The sequence below is a fragment of the Dasypus novemcinctus genome, chromosome 30 (genome assembly GCF_030445035.2).
Source record: "Dasypus novemcinctus isolate mDasNov1 chromosome 30, mDasNov1.1.hap2, whole genome shotgun sequence".
In the NCBI taxonomy this organism is placed as follows: Eukaryota; Metazoa; Chordata; class Mammalia; order Cingulata; family Dasypodidae; genus Dasypus; species Dasypus novemcinctus.
The window spans coordinates 14,812,549-14,832,548 of NC_080702.1; the positions used below are offsets into that span (position 1 = coordinate 14,812,549).

The 20,000-nt window shown below is 39.8% G+C and overlaps 1 pseudogene; it reads right to left on the bottom strand.

The window, feature by feature from the left end:
- Positions 1 to 17,263: 17,263 nt before the first annotated feature.
- LOC131276946 (proteasome subunit alpha type-3 pseudogene) lies at positions 17,264 to 18,190 on the bottom strand (annotated as a pseudogene).
- Between the last annotated feature and the right edge of the window lie 1,810 nt (positions 18,191 to 20,000).

A 20,000-nucleotide genomic window follows, 5' to 3' on the forward strand; every position in this document is an offset into this window, starting at 1 on the left:
AAGTTTTTACATCAATCCTTTGGTCCAAGAATGGCAGGACCCTAATGATGCACCCTGGCTTCCTGAGGAAGAAAGGACATCACCCAGTGGTCCTCGTTTAGGGCACAATGCCATGTGGAATGCTTTTGCTTTTTCTCACCTGTAAATTAGCCATAAGATCAGTTATGCCATGGGAAAGCTGTGTTTTGCAACTTTTTCCCAACAAAAGAACACACAGAAACACATTTTAGTCTCAAAAGGAACCCAAATTTGGCAATATTACACATATACATTATCTATTGTAAAAAGATTTGATTAAATGCATGACTGTATGATACCATTACATAAAGTAGTGGTAGATTTACCTACATGTGAGAAAGGACAGAGTGGACAACCGAGTTGTTCCTCCTTAACATACATCTGTTTTATTCATTGATAAGGATGATGATGTATGGGTTGAGGAAGGAAGGTTATTAGACTTGGTTATGCCTTACATCATTAAAGTGGTGAAATTTATAGTATATATATGTGTCAAGTTCCTTTGGGAAGAAAGGAAATGAAGTCTTTCTGAGTAAAACTGGAAGAGAATAAGGAATTCATTAATTGAAGATTGAGTTTACATAAAATGTAAAAATTTTAAAGGGAAAAAATGTATGGAAAAGTGTGATTCATAAATATAACTAAAATTAATAATGAAAAGGCAATGATCTTAATATTGATAGTAGGTTATCATTAAGTTTAAATACATCAGAATGTATACCTTGATTACATTCTGTCATTTGTATATGTGAGTGTGTTTTTGTGTTTGTGAGAGCTTGTATGTATGTGCATACACTTGTCTATTGTCCTTTCCCCAGGACCACTAAGCAGAACTGTTTCTTCTTTCTGAATTTGTATGCATGTATTCAACCAATAATATGCACACGTATAAGTCTCCATTACTCCCCTACTATTACTCTGATCACTTAATCAACAGCACCGTCACCACATCAATTAACTACCATATCTATGGCTGCTAGTGTCACTATCAAAATCACTGTCTCAGTTTTCTAAAAGCTTCTGAAAGCAATATAGCAGAAATGGGTTTGCTTTTAAAATGGACATTTTTTAAATTACAAGTTTACAGCTCTGAGGCTATGAAAATCCAAATTAAGGCTTCATCAGGAGACGCTTTTCTCTCTGAAGACCGGCTTTATTGATCTGGCAGAGCACATGGCAAGGCACAGGGCAGCATCTGCTGGCACTCTCCCTCCTTCTCTGGGCTTCTTTGCCTTCAGTTTCCTGCTCTGTGGTTTTCTCTCTGCTTCTGTGTTCAATTAACTTCAGCTTCTGACTTCTGGGGCTTTCTCAGGTTCTGGGGTTGCTCTTTGTGTTTATCTCATACTCATTCTGTTCATAGAGGACTCTAGTAAGAGGAGTAACACCCAGCCTGGGCCAGGCCTCATTGAAGTAAGTTTATCAAAAGGCCATTAACTGGAGATTCCTAATCAATAGGTCCCACCTACAATAAGTTCACACCCACAGGAATGGATTAGCCCTAAGGATGTGGTTTTCTGAGGTCCATAAAAACCACAAACTACTACAAAACCACCAAATTATACTTTCACTATTTATTCATGAATCTTAAAAATAAGATGTATTTGAATCCAGTTTGACTATATTATTATAATATGACACAATATGAAGGTTTAGTATAGATATACCCCCAATTATTATATCATCTTTTGGACTCATTCTCTAACAGGCTGTGAATTCCAAGTCTGGAATGATTCTCAAAGACTCCCTCACTTGGCACTTCATCACTTTCAGGAAGTCACAGCCCTTAGCCAGGGTGTCCTTCAGCGCATCTTTCATGGTTTTTATTCTATAGTCTGAAAAGAAGGGATTCAGGAGAGGTGTGATGACACTGTGGAGGATAAAGAGGATCATGTTTAGGGGCAGGCTCCTCTTCTACCAGGGCTGGACATACACAGATGGAGCTTCCATAGCCCGTCGCGACCACAGTGAAATGAGAGTCACAGATGGCAAAGTCTTCTCAATGACCTTGCCCTGAAGGTATATTCAGGATTGTGGAGATGATATAATCTAAGAGACCACTATGAGTGAGAGGAGCTGATGAGCAGGATAAGGGAGCTGAGGAAATCCAATAGCTAAATGACAGGTATGTCAGCCCAGTCCAAGTGGAGGAGGAGGGCACTGTTACAGAAAAAATAATCAATTTCACTGAGGCCACAATATGGCAGTCCCGCCTTAAGGATGGTGGAAGTGAGCCTGTGGAGAAACCTGCCTACCCAGGAGAGTATTACAAGATGAACACAGAATGAGCTGGTTATCATCAGAGGGTACTGAAGAAGACTACAAAATGCAACGTAGTGATCGTGATTGCAAAAAGGATGAACTTAAGGCATCCAGAGAGGAATTAGAAATAAAACTGAGTAAAGCATTCACTAACTGAAATGTTCTTCTCTAACAGGAAACCTGATATTATCTTGGAATAACACATTTGATAGTTGATATTTCATTGAAAGAGAGTTTGCTAAAGAAGAAAGACATGGGTGAGTGGAGCCTATAATCCAAAAGAATCAGGGAAATGATGAGGATGTTTCCAAGGACAGTCACCAAAAAAGCCAACAAAAAAATGTCAAAGAGGAGGTTCCCAATAATTCCGGTGGCAGGTGTCCAGATAAGAATAATTTCTCTCACCTTGATCCAATTGTCTTTATCCATTCTAGGTGTGGAAGCTTTTCTCTTTCTTTTTTTTTTTAAGATTTATTTATTTTATTTCTTTTCCCTCCCCCCCCCACAGTTGTCTGTTCTCTGTGTCCATTTGCTGTGTGTTCTTGTTTTTGTCTGCTTCTGTTGTTGTCAGCGGCAGGGGAATCTGTGTTTCTTTTTGTTGCGTCATCTTGTTGTGTGTGTGGTGCCATTCTTGGGCAGGCTGCACTTTCTTTCACGCTGGGTGGCTCTCCTTAAGGGGTATAGTCCTTGCCCATGGGGCTCTCCTATGCGGGGACACCCCTGCGTGGCATGACACGGCACTCCTTGTGTGCATCAGCACTGTGCATGGGCCAGTTGCACAGGGGTCAAGGAGGCCAGGGGTTTGAACCACGGACATCCCATGTGGTAGATGGATGCCCTAACCACTTGGCCAAGTCCACTTCCCCAAGCTTTTCTCTTGAGAGAGAAAAGAAAGCATAAAAAAGTCAAGAGCCTCCAATCATCAAAGAAGAATCTTCTTAGATAAGAGGAGTTAGGTAAGTTTATTTATTCTTCCTTTTCTAGGAAAATTGAGCTATTTGATTGAAAAATATAGATGGATTTATATTTTTATAAATTCCAAATAAGAATAGGTGAAAAGTAATGTCCCTAATATTTAGATATATAAAAATGATATTATTATACAATATTGAATGACTCCAGTCCTTCTTAAGTGTTACTTAGGGAAGTGGATGAGAGAAGGACTAGGGGAAGAGAAAAAGAGAGAGGGAAGGGGCAGAAAGGGATAGAGTTTGATTGATGTATTAAAGGAGGTATGATGGTTAGGCTCATGTGTCACCTTGGCCAGGGGATGGTGTCCAGTTATTTGGTCAAGCAGGCGCTGACTTGATTGTTACTGTGAGGACATGTTGTGGACTGAAATCATCAGTAATTTGATTGAATCTGTGGCTGATTACATCTCTAATCCATTGAGGAGATTGCCTCCATCCATGAGAGAAGTCTCATCCAGTCAGTTGAAGACTTTAAAGGAGAAGTGTGGATTTCAGCAGTCAGAAGGGAGAATTTCCATCTGTACTTCAGCTAGCCAGCTTCTCCTGGAGAATTCATCAAAGACCTTCATCAGAGTTCCTGACTTGCTACCTGCCCTAGAATTTGGAATTGTGCATCCCCATAGTTAAGTGAGGCAATCTTTATAAGACTCTCATAATATTTGCAGATATCTTCTGTTGGTTCTCTTTCCTTTGAGAGCCCTGGCTAATATATATGGATGCATGGAATAAACAGAAGTCATAAGGCCTTTGATTGGGTCTTAAAGAAATTGATGAAATACAGATACTAGAGAGATAAATCAATGGGTTAATTTCAGAAAGTGAAATTATGTTATTAAATCACTAATATATTATCCTTATTAGTTTCTTTTAAATTTAATGCTTTCATTGTCTCTTCTTTAATGTGTACCCATTTGTGCTTGTGAACTGCGAATAAAACTGAAATCTGCATGTGCTACCGGTTCCCTCCTCAGATCCAAGTATCTTCAGAGATGAGATCCTGGGAGAGTGAGGGAAGGTCTCCATGATATACAGGAAGCTTGGCAGGGGGCTGACAAGCTCAGGCTACTCCTGAACACTTTAGCACATCCTTCTCCCAGTTCTGGGTTCCAATTCCATTTTCTCTTCTGCCCCATTCAGAGGGATGAGCTGCAGGCTCCGTAGCTGCTACTGTGCCCCTGGCTCATCTCAGGCTCCAAGCTTCAGGGATCTTTGTGCTGGCTCTGTGGGCAGCAGAGGCTCCAGCAGCTGCTCCAGGCAGGCAGTGCCTTGCAAAGAGAAGATATTTTGATGGCACAAATGTGCCCCAGGGCCCCGACACTGGTATCCTCTCTGGTATGTGATCTCCCCTAAGGGCCAGCTGAGGAAAGGAGGACAGGGAGGATGAGGGAGAGGAGGAAGAAGGTTTTTTCCCCCTCATTATTGTTGTTGTTTGTATATAGCATTAAATTTCTCATAGTGTCACTGGATTTTATTTAGGTTTTTTGACTGAGCTGGAGAAATGAATTTCAAGAGCACAACAGGTGAGTTAGGCAAGTAATTTATTCAGGCAGGGAGGGATGAGAAACGGGAGAAAGTAATAGATCAGGAGTCCCAGGTAGAGAGGAAGGGATTGAAAAGTGATAAAGTGTGCTGATTTACAGGCTACAATTCCTCATTATAGGTTATAAATCCCCAGGTTTACTTGCATGGCCACACGGCAGAGGAAAAACAGTCCTTTGTGCAGAGGGCAGGAACAGGTCCAGAGGTGAGAGAATGCATGAGAGAGAGAGAGCCTGGGCTCTGTGCCTGCCTTTTTGAACTGTTAATTATTCCACCCCTTTGGGAATGGAAGGGGAGGGGTTCCAGCTTTTGCTGTTTTGATTGATTACTCCACCCATCAATCCCCATGGGGGCCCAATGACAAAGTCCTTGGGGAACATGTGGGGCTTCTCTTGGCTTCCAGAAGAAGTCTTTGTCTGAATGGCAGAATCTTGGGGGAGGGAGGTCTTCCCACAGCCATCTTGGGGGTTATTGATGTCCACATGGACTCTGCCAGGTTCCAGATCTATCTAATGATTCCCTGTCTTACTAAATGGCTTCATTCTCCCCTCAGAGAATTTGCTCCTTTAATTTTAAAGGGGTGCTGAAGGGAGATGATCATTTTTCTGTAGCTACTTCCTGCTGGTTAGGGGCAGTAGGCCCTACCTGACAAGATATAAAATCCTCTCGCTCTTCTATCTCTTTTGGAGGAAGATGGATCTGGCAATCTGGGCAAAGCTGGATGAAGTTCCTATATGGTTAACTGGATGTTGATTCTAGAAGAAAAAGACTTACTTAGAATTTCAAACCTATTCCTGTGAGTGTGAGATCCTCTCAGTTTGAGTACATCACTGAGGTATGACTCAGGCTGTCTCCACCCTCTTGCTGGGTCTTACATAAAAGGAGACACCCAGGAAAAGGGAGCTCCACCAGGACTTTGAACATGTTCAATAATTAGTAGTAAGATTGTGACAATGTTTTTTCATAATCTGTAATGAACGTCTCATGACAATGCAAGGTGTTGGTGGAGGGTTGATGTGTGGGTCCTCTGTATAAGGTTATGCATGTTTGCTTTGTAAGTCCACATCTTTTACTATATACTTATTGTTTTCATATGTTCATATATAATTGATGTAATGATAATAATAATTATAGGGTGGGTTGGGGGAAATACTTTTGACAATGCTCTTTAATTTTTAGTTTATAATGTTTAACAACAATGCAAGGTATTGGTGGTAGGTTGTTATGAGAGTCCTGTATTACAGCATGTATGTTTGTTTTGTAAGTCCACAACTATTGCTGCACACATATTGTTTATGTATGTTTGTTTATGTGTGAGTGACATACTTCAATGAATTTTTTTTTTTTTAAGTACAGCGGTCTTCATCCCTGTTCACCCTTCCCCGCCCACGGTCCCCATCCCCCTGCCGCCGCTGCCCAGACAGGAGAGGGCTGGATGATCAGAGGAGAAATCAAGAGGGGCTGAGCTCGCCGGGGAAGGAGCGGGAAGGCGAGCAGTGGAAGCCGAGAGCCACCGCCCCCTTGGCAGCGTTGGCAGGGAGACAGCAGCTGAGAGGGTGGGCGGAGGGCTGGTGGGCGTGTTGTGTGTGTGTTTGTGTGAGAGTGTGTCTGAGCAGGGATCAGGCTGGGTGGGAGACCAGGCGGGGCGCTCCAGGGCCCTCCGAGGAGCCTTCCCCCGGCGCCCCGCATCTCCCCTGCTGGCGCCCACACAATAAACATTTATTTTTTAAACAGAATACTAGAAACTGTACTAGAGGGCTTTCTGTTTTAAATTCTGCTACACTGTGTAGATGCATATCTTTAAAAAGAAAATTCGAACAAAACCACATCCCTCTTACAAAAGACTTTACTTCTCTTTTACCTAATGAATAATATCTAAATAAGTTCTACTGACATTTAAGGTCTCTGGAAACTTGACTCAACTTACCTATAATTACCATTTCCTGTTATTTTATGTAGTCTATATATGCAATATTGCTCTCTAAATTTATTTGCTTTTTAAATTTTTCCTTAGAGAAGTTATGAGTTTACAAAACAGCCATGCACAAAATACAGGGATCCTATTACCACTCTGCCACCAACACCTTACATTGGTGTGGATTTTTGTTTCAACTTATGGCCGGATATTTCTACAATTGTACTATTAACTAGAGTCCATTGTTTAACATAGGATTAACTGTGTAGTATAGTTCCAAGGATTTTTAAAAATTTTATCCTATTATATATGCAATCTAACATTTCTCCTTTTACTCACATTCAGATATGAATTTCAGTGGTGTTAATTGCATATTGTGCTACCATCAACACAACCCAATACCAAAACCTTTCCATGATTCCATATAGTAACCCAGTACACTTTAAACTTTAACTTTCCATTAGCTATCCCCACCTCCTCCCCTAATAACCTATACTCTAGGTTCTGATTCTAAGAGTTTTCTTTTTATTTCTAAATAATTGAAATAATTTCTAATTATTTCAAATCACTGAGTTATATGCTTATTTTTTTTCTCCCTGTGCTACCTTATAATGTAACCTCCATTTCTGGGCCATGCAATTCTTTAGGCCTGGACGTTTAACTCTGCATCTCTTTAAGAGCAAGTTGTCATGTCTGTCACCCTCGAACTAATTTTGAACCTGTCATTCCATAGGTTCCTCAGCCTCCTCTGCATTCTCCTAATGCATTGCAGGCACAAAGGTGATCGTGAACACTCTGATGTCTTTCATCATTGTGTCTACCTAATCCACCTATCCATTTGCTAGCTTTTGTTAAAGCACTGTATTTCTCTATAGTTGAAACAATTTCTACAAAATGCCATCACCTTTCCATTGAAAAAGTTAATATTTATGAAAATGTGGGGAAAACCTCAATCTTTGTATATTCTAATGTTACAATCACTATGAACTTTAGTTTTGTCCTCAAGGTAGATGGAAAACCTATGGCCAATAGCCTGTGTTCATGTGATAATCAAAGATATCACACAGTGGTATTCTCCACTTTGGCCTTTTCTCTTCACCTATTTCCAAAGTTGGGTCTTAATTGTCATGGATTTGACATAAATCCCTGAGGTTAATACATTTTATGGCTTCATCTTTCAGGAGTGAATGATCAAAATGAGAGTAATGCAGTGGCCTAATGAGAGTGCCCTCCCTGGAGTCATTCTGTTAGGATTTTCAGACAAGCCTCAGATGGAGCTGGTTGTCTTTGGAATAATTTTGTTCCTTTCCCTCATGACCCTTCTAGGCAACACTATTATCATTTTAGTGTCCATCTTGGACTCTAAACTCCACACTCCTATGTACTTTTTCCTCTCCCATCTCTACTTCCTGGACCTCTATTTGACCAGCAGTAGCATTCCCCAGCTTCTAGTCAACCCTGTGTGGTTCAGATAAGTCCATCACATCTGGACGCTGCATGATTCAACTCTATGTCTCCCTTGCACTGGGCTCCAGTGAGTGTGATGTCCTATGATCACTGTGTTGCTGTTTGCCATCCTCTACATTATGTCATGCATCCTCGGCTCTGCCATGTCTTGATCTCTATGCTCTGGTTCCATAGGATACCTTCCACATTGATTCAGTCCACACTCACCCTTCAACTGCCCTTTTGTGGTCATTGCCAGGTGATCATTTCTTCTGTGAGATCCCTGTGCTCATCACGTTGGCATGTGTGGACACCACATTCAACCAGGCTGAGCTCTTTGGGCTGGTGTATTGTTCCTGGTGGTGCCTTTGTCACTCATCCTAACCTCCTATGGGTACACTGCTCAAGCAGTTTTGAAGACCAAGTCAGCCATTGGAAGACTTAAAGAATTTGGAACTTGCTTTTCCCACCTGATGGTGGTCATCGTCTTCTATGGAACCTTTATCTTCATGTATCTGCAGCAAGCCAGGAGTAGATGCAAAGACCAGGGAAAGTTTGTTTTCCTCTTCTACACCATGGTGACCCCCACACTTAACCCACTCACTTGTACCCTAAGGAACAAGGAAGTAAAGGCAGCACTGAGAAAAATTCTTGAGAAACTCGATGATCAAGTGGAACATGATTATCAAGAAATCTTTAGGAGAGGCTTACTAAGGATGAATCATTTAATGAATAGTGACTCAATAAACAATTTGGTTCTGTTCATAACACTATCAATGGGATTCAGTAAAAGAGATTAACTTATAACTTGAATTTCAGAGTCAGAACAATTTGAGTTTGAGTGCCTATTTGACCACATAAGAACTGTGGAACTTGGCCAACTTGCACAACCATTACATTATCTCTAAATTAGGTTATATACTAGGACCTGAAATGGAACAGATGCAATTAAAACAGATCACTGTTGTAAGGATTTACTATTTTTAAAGCTTGGTGTTATGAAGTTTATTCTACTTAATAGTCATAGCCATACATTAGATGACTCATAAAAATTATTATTGAATTATTATAAAACTATTACAACTTTTCTTTTGCAAAGACCAAAGTATTTTGGTCAGTTGCTCAGGACAGAAAGAGCAAGCCCTAAACTTCTGTGACATTTTTCTATCAACTATGGATTGTTGAGCCCCTCACTTCCCCTCTGTAAGCCTTGTTACACTCTGGGTTCATCTGTAGTGCTGCACCCCACCTCCAGTCCTGTATTATAAGTTTCTGATTTCTTTTGCATTTCTCCCCTCACTAGGTTTTTGAGAACAGCAAGTATATTATGATTTAATCAAAGTTTAAAATAAAACCATTATATATAACTTTACAATGTCTCCTAGCTTTCTTTCTAAGCCCAGAACTTTTCCATTCAAAACTTCATGTTAAATTATGTATTTCTCTCTAACTAGGTGCTTTTTCCCATTAAAATTTTATTGAAGTATATTAGTCATACATGAACATACATAAACAATAAATGTATAGTATAAGTTGTGAACTTACAAAGTAAGCATGCATAACATCATACAGGGTGCCCATACATCACTCCACCACCTATATCTTGCATTGTTGTGAAACATTTGTAACAAATTATGAAAGAGCCTCATCAGTGTATTACTGTTATACTAACTATTGTACATAGCTACATTTGGTGTATTTTTCCACCAACCCACCATATTTTTTTCATAAACCATACAATTTATTAAAGTGTACATCAGTGGTATTTGGTATAATCACAGTTATGCATTTATCACTTCAATTAATATTAGAACATTTTCATTACTGAAAAAAAAAAGAAAAAATCAACAAAAAAAGACCAGTATAATCCCCATATGCTTGCATTATAAGTCCTATGATGCGCTTTCACCATTATAATTCATTTCCAAATATTTACAAATTTTTAAACAAATTCTGCAAAATTAAACTTCAGTTTTCCATGCTGTAACCCCATTTTATTTTCTGATGACATATTCAAGCTATTAACTTCATGATTTTGCTCATCATATTTAGTTCATAATAATGAAATCATGCAATATTTCTTCTTTTGTGCCTGGCTTCCTTCACTCAACATAATGTCCTATAGGTTCATCCATATTGTCATGCTTCAGGACTTCATTACTTTTGACTGCTGAATAATATTCCATTGTGTGTATATACCACAGTTTATCCATTTATCAGTTGATGAACATGGGGACTGAAACCATCTTTTAGTAATTGTGAATAATGTCACTAAGTACATCAGTGTGCAGATGTCTGTTCATGTCACTGCTTTCCATTCTTCTGGGTTATATACCTAGTAGTGATATAGGAACCACCAAACAAACTCCCACAGTTGCTGTACTATCCTTCATTACCACTAACAGTGAATAAGCACTCCTACCACTCTACATTCCTCTCCAACATCTTTAGATTCCTGTTTTGTTAGTAGTGGCCATTCTAGAAGGTGTGAAATGAAATCTCATTGTAGCTTTGATTTGCATTTCCTTGATAGCCAGTGAGGTTGAACAGTTTTTCATATGTTTTTACACCATTAGTATTTCTTCTTATAAAATAGTGTCTATTCAGTTTTTTTGCCCATTTTTTAATCGGGTCATCTATCTTTTTGTTGCTGAGTTGTAGGATCTCTTTATATAATGGATATTAGACTCTTGCCTGATGTGATTTCCAAATATTTTCTCCCATTGAGTAGGCTGCCTTTTTACTCTATTCACAAAGTCCTTTTTTGGAGGAGAAATGTTTAATTTTGAGGAGGTCCCATTTATCTATATTTTCCTTTTTTGCTTATGCTTTGGGAGTAAGGTTTAAGAGAACCCCATCTTCTACAAGATCTTGTAGATGTTGCCCTACATTACATTCTAGGAGTTTTATTGCCTTGTCTTTTATGTTTAGGTCTTTGGTCCATTTGGAGTTGATTTTTGTATAGGGGGTGAGATAGGACCTGTCATTCATTCTTTTGTTTAGGGATATCCAGTTCTCCCAGCACCAGTTTTTGAAGAGTCTGTTCTGGTCAAGAAAATGGGATTTTGTAGGTTATCAAAAATCATTTGACCTTACAGGAGGGTCTATTTCTGAACTCTCAATTTCCTTCCATTGATTAATATATCTATCTTTATTCCAAAACCCTGCTGTTTTAACTATGTATCTATGTAATACACTTCAAGATCAGAAGGCATGAGTCTTTTGACTTTGCTCTTCTTTCAAGGATGTTTTTGTTCAGGATAACTTTCCCTTTTAAATAAATTCATAAGTGACTTTTCTATATCTGTAAAGTGAGTTGTTGGAATTTTGGTTGATAATGCATTGAATCTATAAATGAGTTTGGGTAGTATTGACATCTTCACAATGTTTAGTCTTCCAGTGCATGGACACATAATGTACTTCCATTTGTTTGAGTCTTCTTTGATTTCTTTTAGCAGTGTTTTGTAGTTTTCTGAATAAAGATCCTTTACATTCTTGGTTAAATTAACTTCTAGATATTTGAACCTGTTTTTGTTTTGTTAATACAATTTTTTCTTGATTTCCTTGTCAGCTTGCTCATTACTAGTACCTAGAAATATCATCTTCTTTTTTTCCTATTGATCTTTTATTCTGTCACTTTGTTGAACTCATTTTTTAGCTGTAATAGCTTTGCTGTAGAGATTTCAGAATTTTCTAAATATAAGATCATGTCATCTGGGAATAGTGAGAGTTTTACTCCCTCTTTTCCAATTTGGATGACTTTTCTTTCTTGCCTAATTGCTCTAGCTAGAACTTCTATCACAATATTGAATAATAGTGGTGACAGTGGTCATCCTTATCTTGTTCCTGAGAGAGAAAGGTTTCAACCTCTCCCCATTGAGTGGGATGTTGGCTGTGGTATATTCATATATGTCCTTGATTGTTCCAGGAACTTTCCTTCTATAACTATCTTTTAAATTGTTTTTATTAAGAAAGAAAGCTATATTTTGTCATATGATTTTTCTGTATCAATTGAGACGATCATTTTCCCCCTTCAATTTGTTAATATGATGTATTTGATTTTCTTTGGCTAAAGCACACTTGCATATGAGGAATAAAACCCACTTGATCATGGAGTATAGTTCTTTTAATATGTTTTTGGATTCTATTTACAAGTATTTTGTTGATAGTTTTTGCATCTATGCTTATTAGAGAGATTAGTCTGTGTCGCAGTGTGGGCTCGCCCGGAGGGCCGCTGCAGGGGCGGTGTGGGCTCGGGCGGAGGGCTGCAACACACAGAGGGGCCTTCCGAGAAGGCGCTCCGGGGCCGGCAAGGTGCGGAGGACGCGCGGTAGGAAGAAGACTACCGAGACCAGGATCTGTGCGCAAGTCTGATTTATTCAGGAAGTACAGCAGTTAATATAGGGTGAAGATGGGGGAGGGGCAGGGGGCGTGGCTGGGGGGCGGCAGACGGCTGAAAGGTTCGTGCAGGGGTGCATCACTGGTTGCGGGCAGAAGACGGGGTAGCCAGGGTTCTCGGCGGCAGCGAGGCGGAGCTGTCATGGCAGGGTGGTGGCCCTCGGGGGAGAGGCGGGGTTAGGCCACCGAGGGGGAAGCGGGTGCAGCTGGGCAGAGGGGCGGGCAGTACGCCCGAACCCCAAGCGGAGGGCTTAACGCCCGTTCCCGCCACCCGGGTCTGACTTGCACCGGGGCCTGGAGACAAGCCGACCCTTGCTGTCGCCGCGCTCCCACACGGTGCCACCCTACAAGTCTGTAATTTTCTTTTCTTGTATAGTTATCTGACTTTGGTATTAGAGTGATGTTGGCTTCATAAAATGTGTTGGGTAATTGTTTCCCTCCTTTTCAATGTTTAGTGAAATTTAAGCAGAATTGGAATTAATTCTTCTCAAATAGATGGTTCAATTCACCTGTAAAGCATCTGGTCTTGGACTTTTCTTTGATGGAAGAATTTTGATAACATTTGATTCAATCTGTTTATTTTTGATTGGTTTGTTGTGTTCCTGTGTTTCTTGTAGAGTCAATGTATGTTGTCTGTGCATTTCTAGGAATTGTTCATTGCATCTAGGTTGTCTAATTTCTTGGCATACAGTTTCTCATAATATCTATTCGTGGTCTTTCTTATAACTGTGGGGTCAGTCTATGCCCCCCCCTTCATTCCTGATTTTATTTACATCTTCTCTCTTTTTTTCTTTGTTAGTATAGATAAGGGTTTGTCAATTTTATTGATCTTCTCAAAGAGCCAGCTTTTGATTTTGTTAAATTTTTCCTATTATCTTTTTTTCTCTATTTATTTTTGCTCTAATCTGTATTTTTTTAACTCTCATTTGATTTGGGATTGGTTTCCTGTACTTTTTCTAGTTTCTCCATGTGTTCATTTTGATTTTAAACTTTTCTTCTTTTTTAATGAGTTGTTTCAAGTCCTGCATGTCATCTGGAGATTTGCTTTGTTCCTTTGCTTTAGTCATATCTTCCTTTTTCTTAGTATTGCTTGTAATGTTTTGCTGATGATTAGGAATCTGATTATGAGGCTGAGTTTACTCTGATGTTCAGTTTCTCTCTTGCCAAGAGATTTACTGTTAAGTAGCTGTGTGCTCCCACTGTTCTTTTATTCTTGGTTCAAATTCTTCTAGATATTTAGGACTACCCCTGTTTAACTGCTCAAACCAGGGCTAAGGACTCAGTAATGGGGTGAAAGTCAGTTGCCAAGGGCCTTGGCGGGCGGCTTGTAAAAGCAGGTGATTGCCTCCTTTGTGTTTTTAGTGTTATTTTTTCCCTCATTTTCATGCACTTTTCTGGTCTTTCAGCAGATGGCGCTCTTTGGCAGACCTTTTAGTTTAGACCCCAGATGCTAGGGTGAATGCGTTCATTGAATCCCCCAGGGCTGACGTTGCAGAAACAACGTTCTCAGGGTATATGTGAATGTGGTTAATAGGGGAACCTCTAGTTCATATGTAAAATATTAGAATAAAAATTAAACGATAAAATGTAGGACTGTATGACACAGTGAATGAATCCTATTTGTAAATGATGGAATATAGTTAATATTATAATTATTAAAATGTTCTTTCAGGAATTATAACAAATATACTGCACTAATGCAAGATGTTAATAGTAGGATGAGAGAAGGAAACTGTATTTTATATATTTTACATATGATAGTTCCATAAACCTACTTTTCTAACAAAAGTTATTAATAAAAATATCATGATAGAAAAGAATTCAATGTAACTGTAATTACAATCAATATAAACAACCTAAACTTTGCAGTCAAAGATAATGATTATCAAATTGAATTAAACAAAATGCACAGTATTCTATTCACTAGAGACTTACCTAAAGCAAAAGAAGGTTGAAGATAAAAGAGTGGAAAACCAGAACAGTCAAATACACATCATTAAAGCACTTGCCTCCCAACAGCCAGAGAGCAGCTCTCTCCTTAAAAAAGAGAGAAATAAAGAAAAATCCTAAGATAAGGTGATCCCTGACTCTTTTGGGGCAGAAGAATTCATGAAGTTTAGGGTGCCTCTTGTTGGGGAAACCAGAGTAGCAATGAGCTACTGAACTTTGTGTCTTAAACTCCACTGGGCTCTTTTGGGTCTCTTCAAATGCCTCCTTCACTTTCTGCACTGCATTAGCAGCAACTGATTTCTAAAAAATATAAGTAAATGAAAACAAAACAAGGAAAATATTGCCATAGAGTATCCATCCCTAGATACACCCCCACACACACATTCACAGGCATCTAGTTAGTTAAGAAATTTAATGCCTATTTTCTTTCTTTTGAGAAAAAAAGGAAATTAGTTTCCAAGACTATCAATTAATAGCATCCTTTTATTTTCTGTAAGGATGATTTTGCATTCCTTGAAGTTTGTACATTAATTTTACTAATTTAAATATGAGGTTTTGAGAAGGAACAAAGGACATTGAGTCTCATAATGGAGTCTGTGTCTTAAACAAGTTTGGGGTTACATATTTATGCTTACAAAATTACCTATACACCTATAAAAGAAGATCCTTCACTTTATGAGGTATGATAGTGTTTCAATTCATACTTTGAATTGCAAAAATTCTGTTTATAAACAACTTGCCAAGACCCCAGAAACTGCATAAAACAAGGCATCCCTGTATTCCTGTCTCGAGGCTGTCCAACTCTCAGCTTTAAGAATCCTTAATTAGACCGTTCCCTGCACTGAACTGGACCTACCAGCTGTCAGATTACAGAGCCCGCTCTAACAGGAAGTTACACACCATGGACGACTGCTTTAGGGGCCAACGACCTCCTAGCACTTGAACAGCTCAATGGGCCCCAGCAGCGAGGCCAGGCAGAGCTCCACTCCACTGAGACAGACGGAGTTTCTGTGTGTGCTGAACGCCACTGCTTCACGTCCCACAGGATGCTTACTTATTCCTAAACAGTTCTGCAGAAGTTTTAAGAAGAGAGCACCACTCATCTATGAGTAAAAATACCCTTAAAACAAAAGTCTCTGCTTGGCATAGTATTTATTTCTAAACCCCAGCCAGTGTCCTACTTAGTCAATCAAAATTCTACACAATAAAATTTCAGGGCAACCAAGGCATTTGGAAGTTCCCTTGGAGTTTACAACCATATTTGGCTGCATGTATTCACTATATAGGAACTGAAGCTTAAAACATAGCATAATATGAAAAACATAGGTGCTTTTAAGGGGGACAATGTCTTGCTTAACTCACTGGTTCAGCAGAGGGAATTCAGTCTTCAAAGAATGTTTTGAAATTCTCAAATTTGAAATAATTTTTTCTGATTCACCTTTTATTTAATTAGAGAAAAGAGAGGGAAGTAATGTTTATTGAACAACCCCTATTTGCCAAGGACTGTTAGCCACTTAACATTCATTTCTACATTTAATAAATGTCCCCAACCTTATGAAGGAGGTATTAGTCTCATTTTCCAAATGAAGAAACTGAGGCTCAGAAGGTTTAAGTGATTTCTCTGCGGTCACAGGGCTTATTATAGTCCTGGGATTAAAACCCTGTCCTCCGATTACTACCAGTCACTAACTGGTGATGCAACTAGAAAGAGACCTTGAATAAAAGGGTCAACTCAGACCAGCAGAATATCTCAGCCTACATAGTGGATCAAGTGTTAAAAACTGCTTTTTGACCTTGAGTAAAATGGGGAAATGGCAAAGACAAATGAGTTTATATGGCTAAGAGTCTTCCAAAAAGAGTTGGCAGGTCATCAGAGGGGTCACGCTTACGCACGCCTCAGCAGGAGCCCAGAGAGAACCAAAGTAGATACAACCCTGGGTGCTGGTTCTCCTGAAGGCTATGGAGGTCCACAGGGTATATTGTCATGGCAGATGGACTTGGAGTTCTGTGCCATGTTGGAGGGCCCTACTTTGGAATTTGTGCTTCTGAGTGGGATGGAGCTGAACTCAGATGTGACCTTCCTACACCACCTCTTGTCACTTTTACTGAACCTGTGGTTGGTGCTAGGGATGGTGCATACTCAGGGGACTTGAATCTCTGGACTGCCCATGTGCCAGCTGGGCCCTGAGCCTCAGCAGAGTGGCAACTCCTACTCTCTGGTTCATTGGACTTACCCAGGTCAGCTAACAGGGTGGTGAAGATGGTCAAACACCACACCAGGGAATCAAGAGTGCCAACAACCGCAGGCAGAGGAATTGCCTCCATCATCCATGTGGAATCTAAGCCCCCTCTTTTTTTTTTTTTTAACATACATTCTGATTTATTTTTTACATTAGTGCAGTCTGGGTACTTTTAACTTTACAGATTAATTTAAAAAGTGACAGAATAGATTCTTTAATTCTTAAATCCACTCCTCCTTATGACAATAAAGGAAAAGAGAAATATTCTTGACTCACATGTTATAGGATCTGTTTTTCTAAATTACACCTAAAGTTTAATAGAGGAGGATAACCAACAATCATTTAAATACAAAACTGGGCAACAACAGCCCAGCAGGTTATTTTTAGCTTCTACATTAGTGGACTGGGGTTTTAAATTCGTATGATCCAACAGCCTCTAAGGAATGTTTAAGCAGGCATTTTAATTCTGAGTACTGGGTTTTCAATTGTGCACACTAATTTTGTTAAGCAGATATTAAGCAAACATCAATGATTATAAGACAAAAATTTAATGAAAATTTGTTACTGGGTATATAATAATCCATTGGGCTAAATAGTTTACATGGGACTATATAGAAATTTAAAACAGAAGCAGATGTAAATGCTACATATTATTATCATCAGATTCATCTTCTTCCTTCAGAGATTCCTTAGCATATTTCTCTGCTTCTTCCCTTATATCTTTTGGAACAATTTCATGTCTTCCTTTAGTTAATTCGCTAACCCAGCTGAGCTCTAGTTCAAATGCTTTATCTTTAACTTCATCACGGCCTATGTAAACTATTTTTGCAACTTCTTTAACAACATCATGACAGGTCATTTCTTTCATCTGAAGCTTTTCAATTTCTGTCTTTGCAGCTTGCCTGGCTTTACCAATGGCACAGCCCCAGTAACCATATGAAACACCCGATGGATCAACCATGTAGAGTTGTGCACCATCATTCACACTGTAAGACACTGACATGAAACTGCATCCAAAAGGTCTAACAGCACTGTACAGTGTATAGGCATGAACATACATGGCCACTCTGTCTGCAAGATGTTTGAGTGGAATGTTATAGCCAAAGTTAGATCTAAAGTTGGAAGCTTCTTCTCTAGCTATATCTGCTAAAAAACGAGCATCTGCCAACAAACCTGCCACTGCCATTCCAACATGCCAATCAACATTAAAAAGCCCTTTGTTGGAACCTTCTTCATAAAGTTTAGAAAGGACTAATTTTTCTACTCCGAAGACAACATCATCTTTACATCTGATTCCAATAGCTGTACTACTATTTTCCACAGCCTTCATAGCATATTCAACTTGAAAAACTCTCCCATCAGGAGAGAATGTAGAGGCCGACAAGTCATACCCAGTGCCGATGGAGCTCATTGTGTTAAAACCACTGGGCTGTGTAGGGACTCCAGGCCCAAAAAGCTTCCACTACCCTAAGCCCCCTCCTGATCTAGAGGTGGAGGGGACATCACCATCCCAGGGACCGCAGAATGGAGGAATAAAATATGGACTAGAGTGGACTTACTGATATTCTACTATAAAACTATTGTGACTACTAATAGAAGACATTTTAGCATTGAGGTGGAGAAAGTAGCCACAGTAGTTGCTGAGGGCAGGGAGGTGTAGAAGAGCTGTGATGTGGGGGCATTTTTGGGATTTTGAGTTGCCTTAATGATATTGCAGGGTCAGATGCTGGACCTTATATATCCTGCCATAACCCACTGAATGTACTGGGGGAGAGTGTGAACTACAGGGTAAACTATCATCTGTGTAGTGCAGCAGTGCCTCCAAAATGTGTTCACTGAGTGAGATGAGGGTGCTGCAATGATCAGGGAGGTTGTTGGTGTGGAAGGAGTGGGGTGGGGGGGTATACAGGAACCTCATATTTTTTAATGTAACTTTTTTTGTGTGATGTATATATCTTCAAAAAATACATTTTACAAAAATGACAGGGTGGGGGTGGGGAGCAGGGTATATGGGAACCTCTTATGCTTTTTAAGTTTTTCATTTGTGTTTTTTAATGTATCACTCTTTGTGATGTATTAACTTTAATTTAAAAAGTGTAAAAAATAAAATAAAGTATATCTTCACTAAAATAAAAACAAAAAAAACTTTCCTCCCTGAGTCAAAGCTCTGCCATGGCACTACAGAACTTTCATAGAGAATAATGGTGTCATTTAAAGACATAATAGGGAAACGGACTTGTCGCAGTGGTTAGGGCGTCCGTCTACCACATGGGAGGTCCGCGATTCAAACCCCGGGCCTCCTTGACCTGTGTGGAGCTGGCCCATGTGCAGTGCTGATGCGCGCAAGGAGTGCCGTGCCACGCAGGGGTGTCCCCCGCGTAGGGGAGTCCCATGCGCAAGGAGTGTACCCGTAAGGAGAACCACCCAGTGCGAAAGAAAGTGCAGCCTGCCCAGGAATGGCGCCGCCCACACTTCTCGTGCTGCTGAGGACAACAGAAGTGGACAAAGAAACAAGACGCAGCAAATAGACACAGAGAACAGACAACTGGGGGAGGGGGGAGGAATTAAAAATAAATAAATAAATCTTTAAAAAAAAAGACATAATAATAAATACACACACACACGGTAGAGCAGCTAAAGGTGACAAGAAACTACTGTTATGAAAAAAAAATCCATGTCACATTTTTTCATGCTTCAAAGTGGCCCCATGACATACATCATCAATAATGGAACCAAGTTAAAGTTTCCAACTTGTCTATGAAGTAGTTCCAAAGATATTTCACTGCCCAAAGCCCAACAGAGTCGATGCTTTTATTTTTCTTTAAACAAGAATCTTTTGGTGATTTGTAAAAGAAAACCTAAATTGTGTTCCATCCACTTTCCCAAACTCCTATCCCCATGTCCCCCATGATTGGACAAAAATGCTAATAATGCATTTCCTTCCCTAAATCCTTGTACAGCACATCTCTCCCTGTGAAGACCCCGCCGAGGGCCACACCTGAACTGCGGTCTTTTCTCCCAGTGTCTGATGACGTCACACACACTGAGTTCTGTGGGAAAGTGGGGTGAACCGCCAGAGACAACCCCTGGACCACACCCAGGGACTCACCCCTCTTCGGGATACCTTATGCCCTGGGCTTGGGGAGTGAGACCTCTACAAGATTCTGAAATCGGGCATATGATAAGGCTAGAATTGCTGAAAAACATTCTTTTCACAGCAGTGGTTCAAACATGAAATTGGCAAGGGGAGGTTTTCTGCAGGAA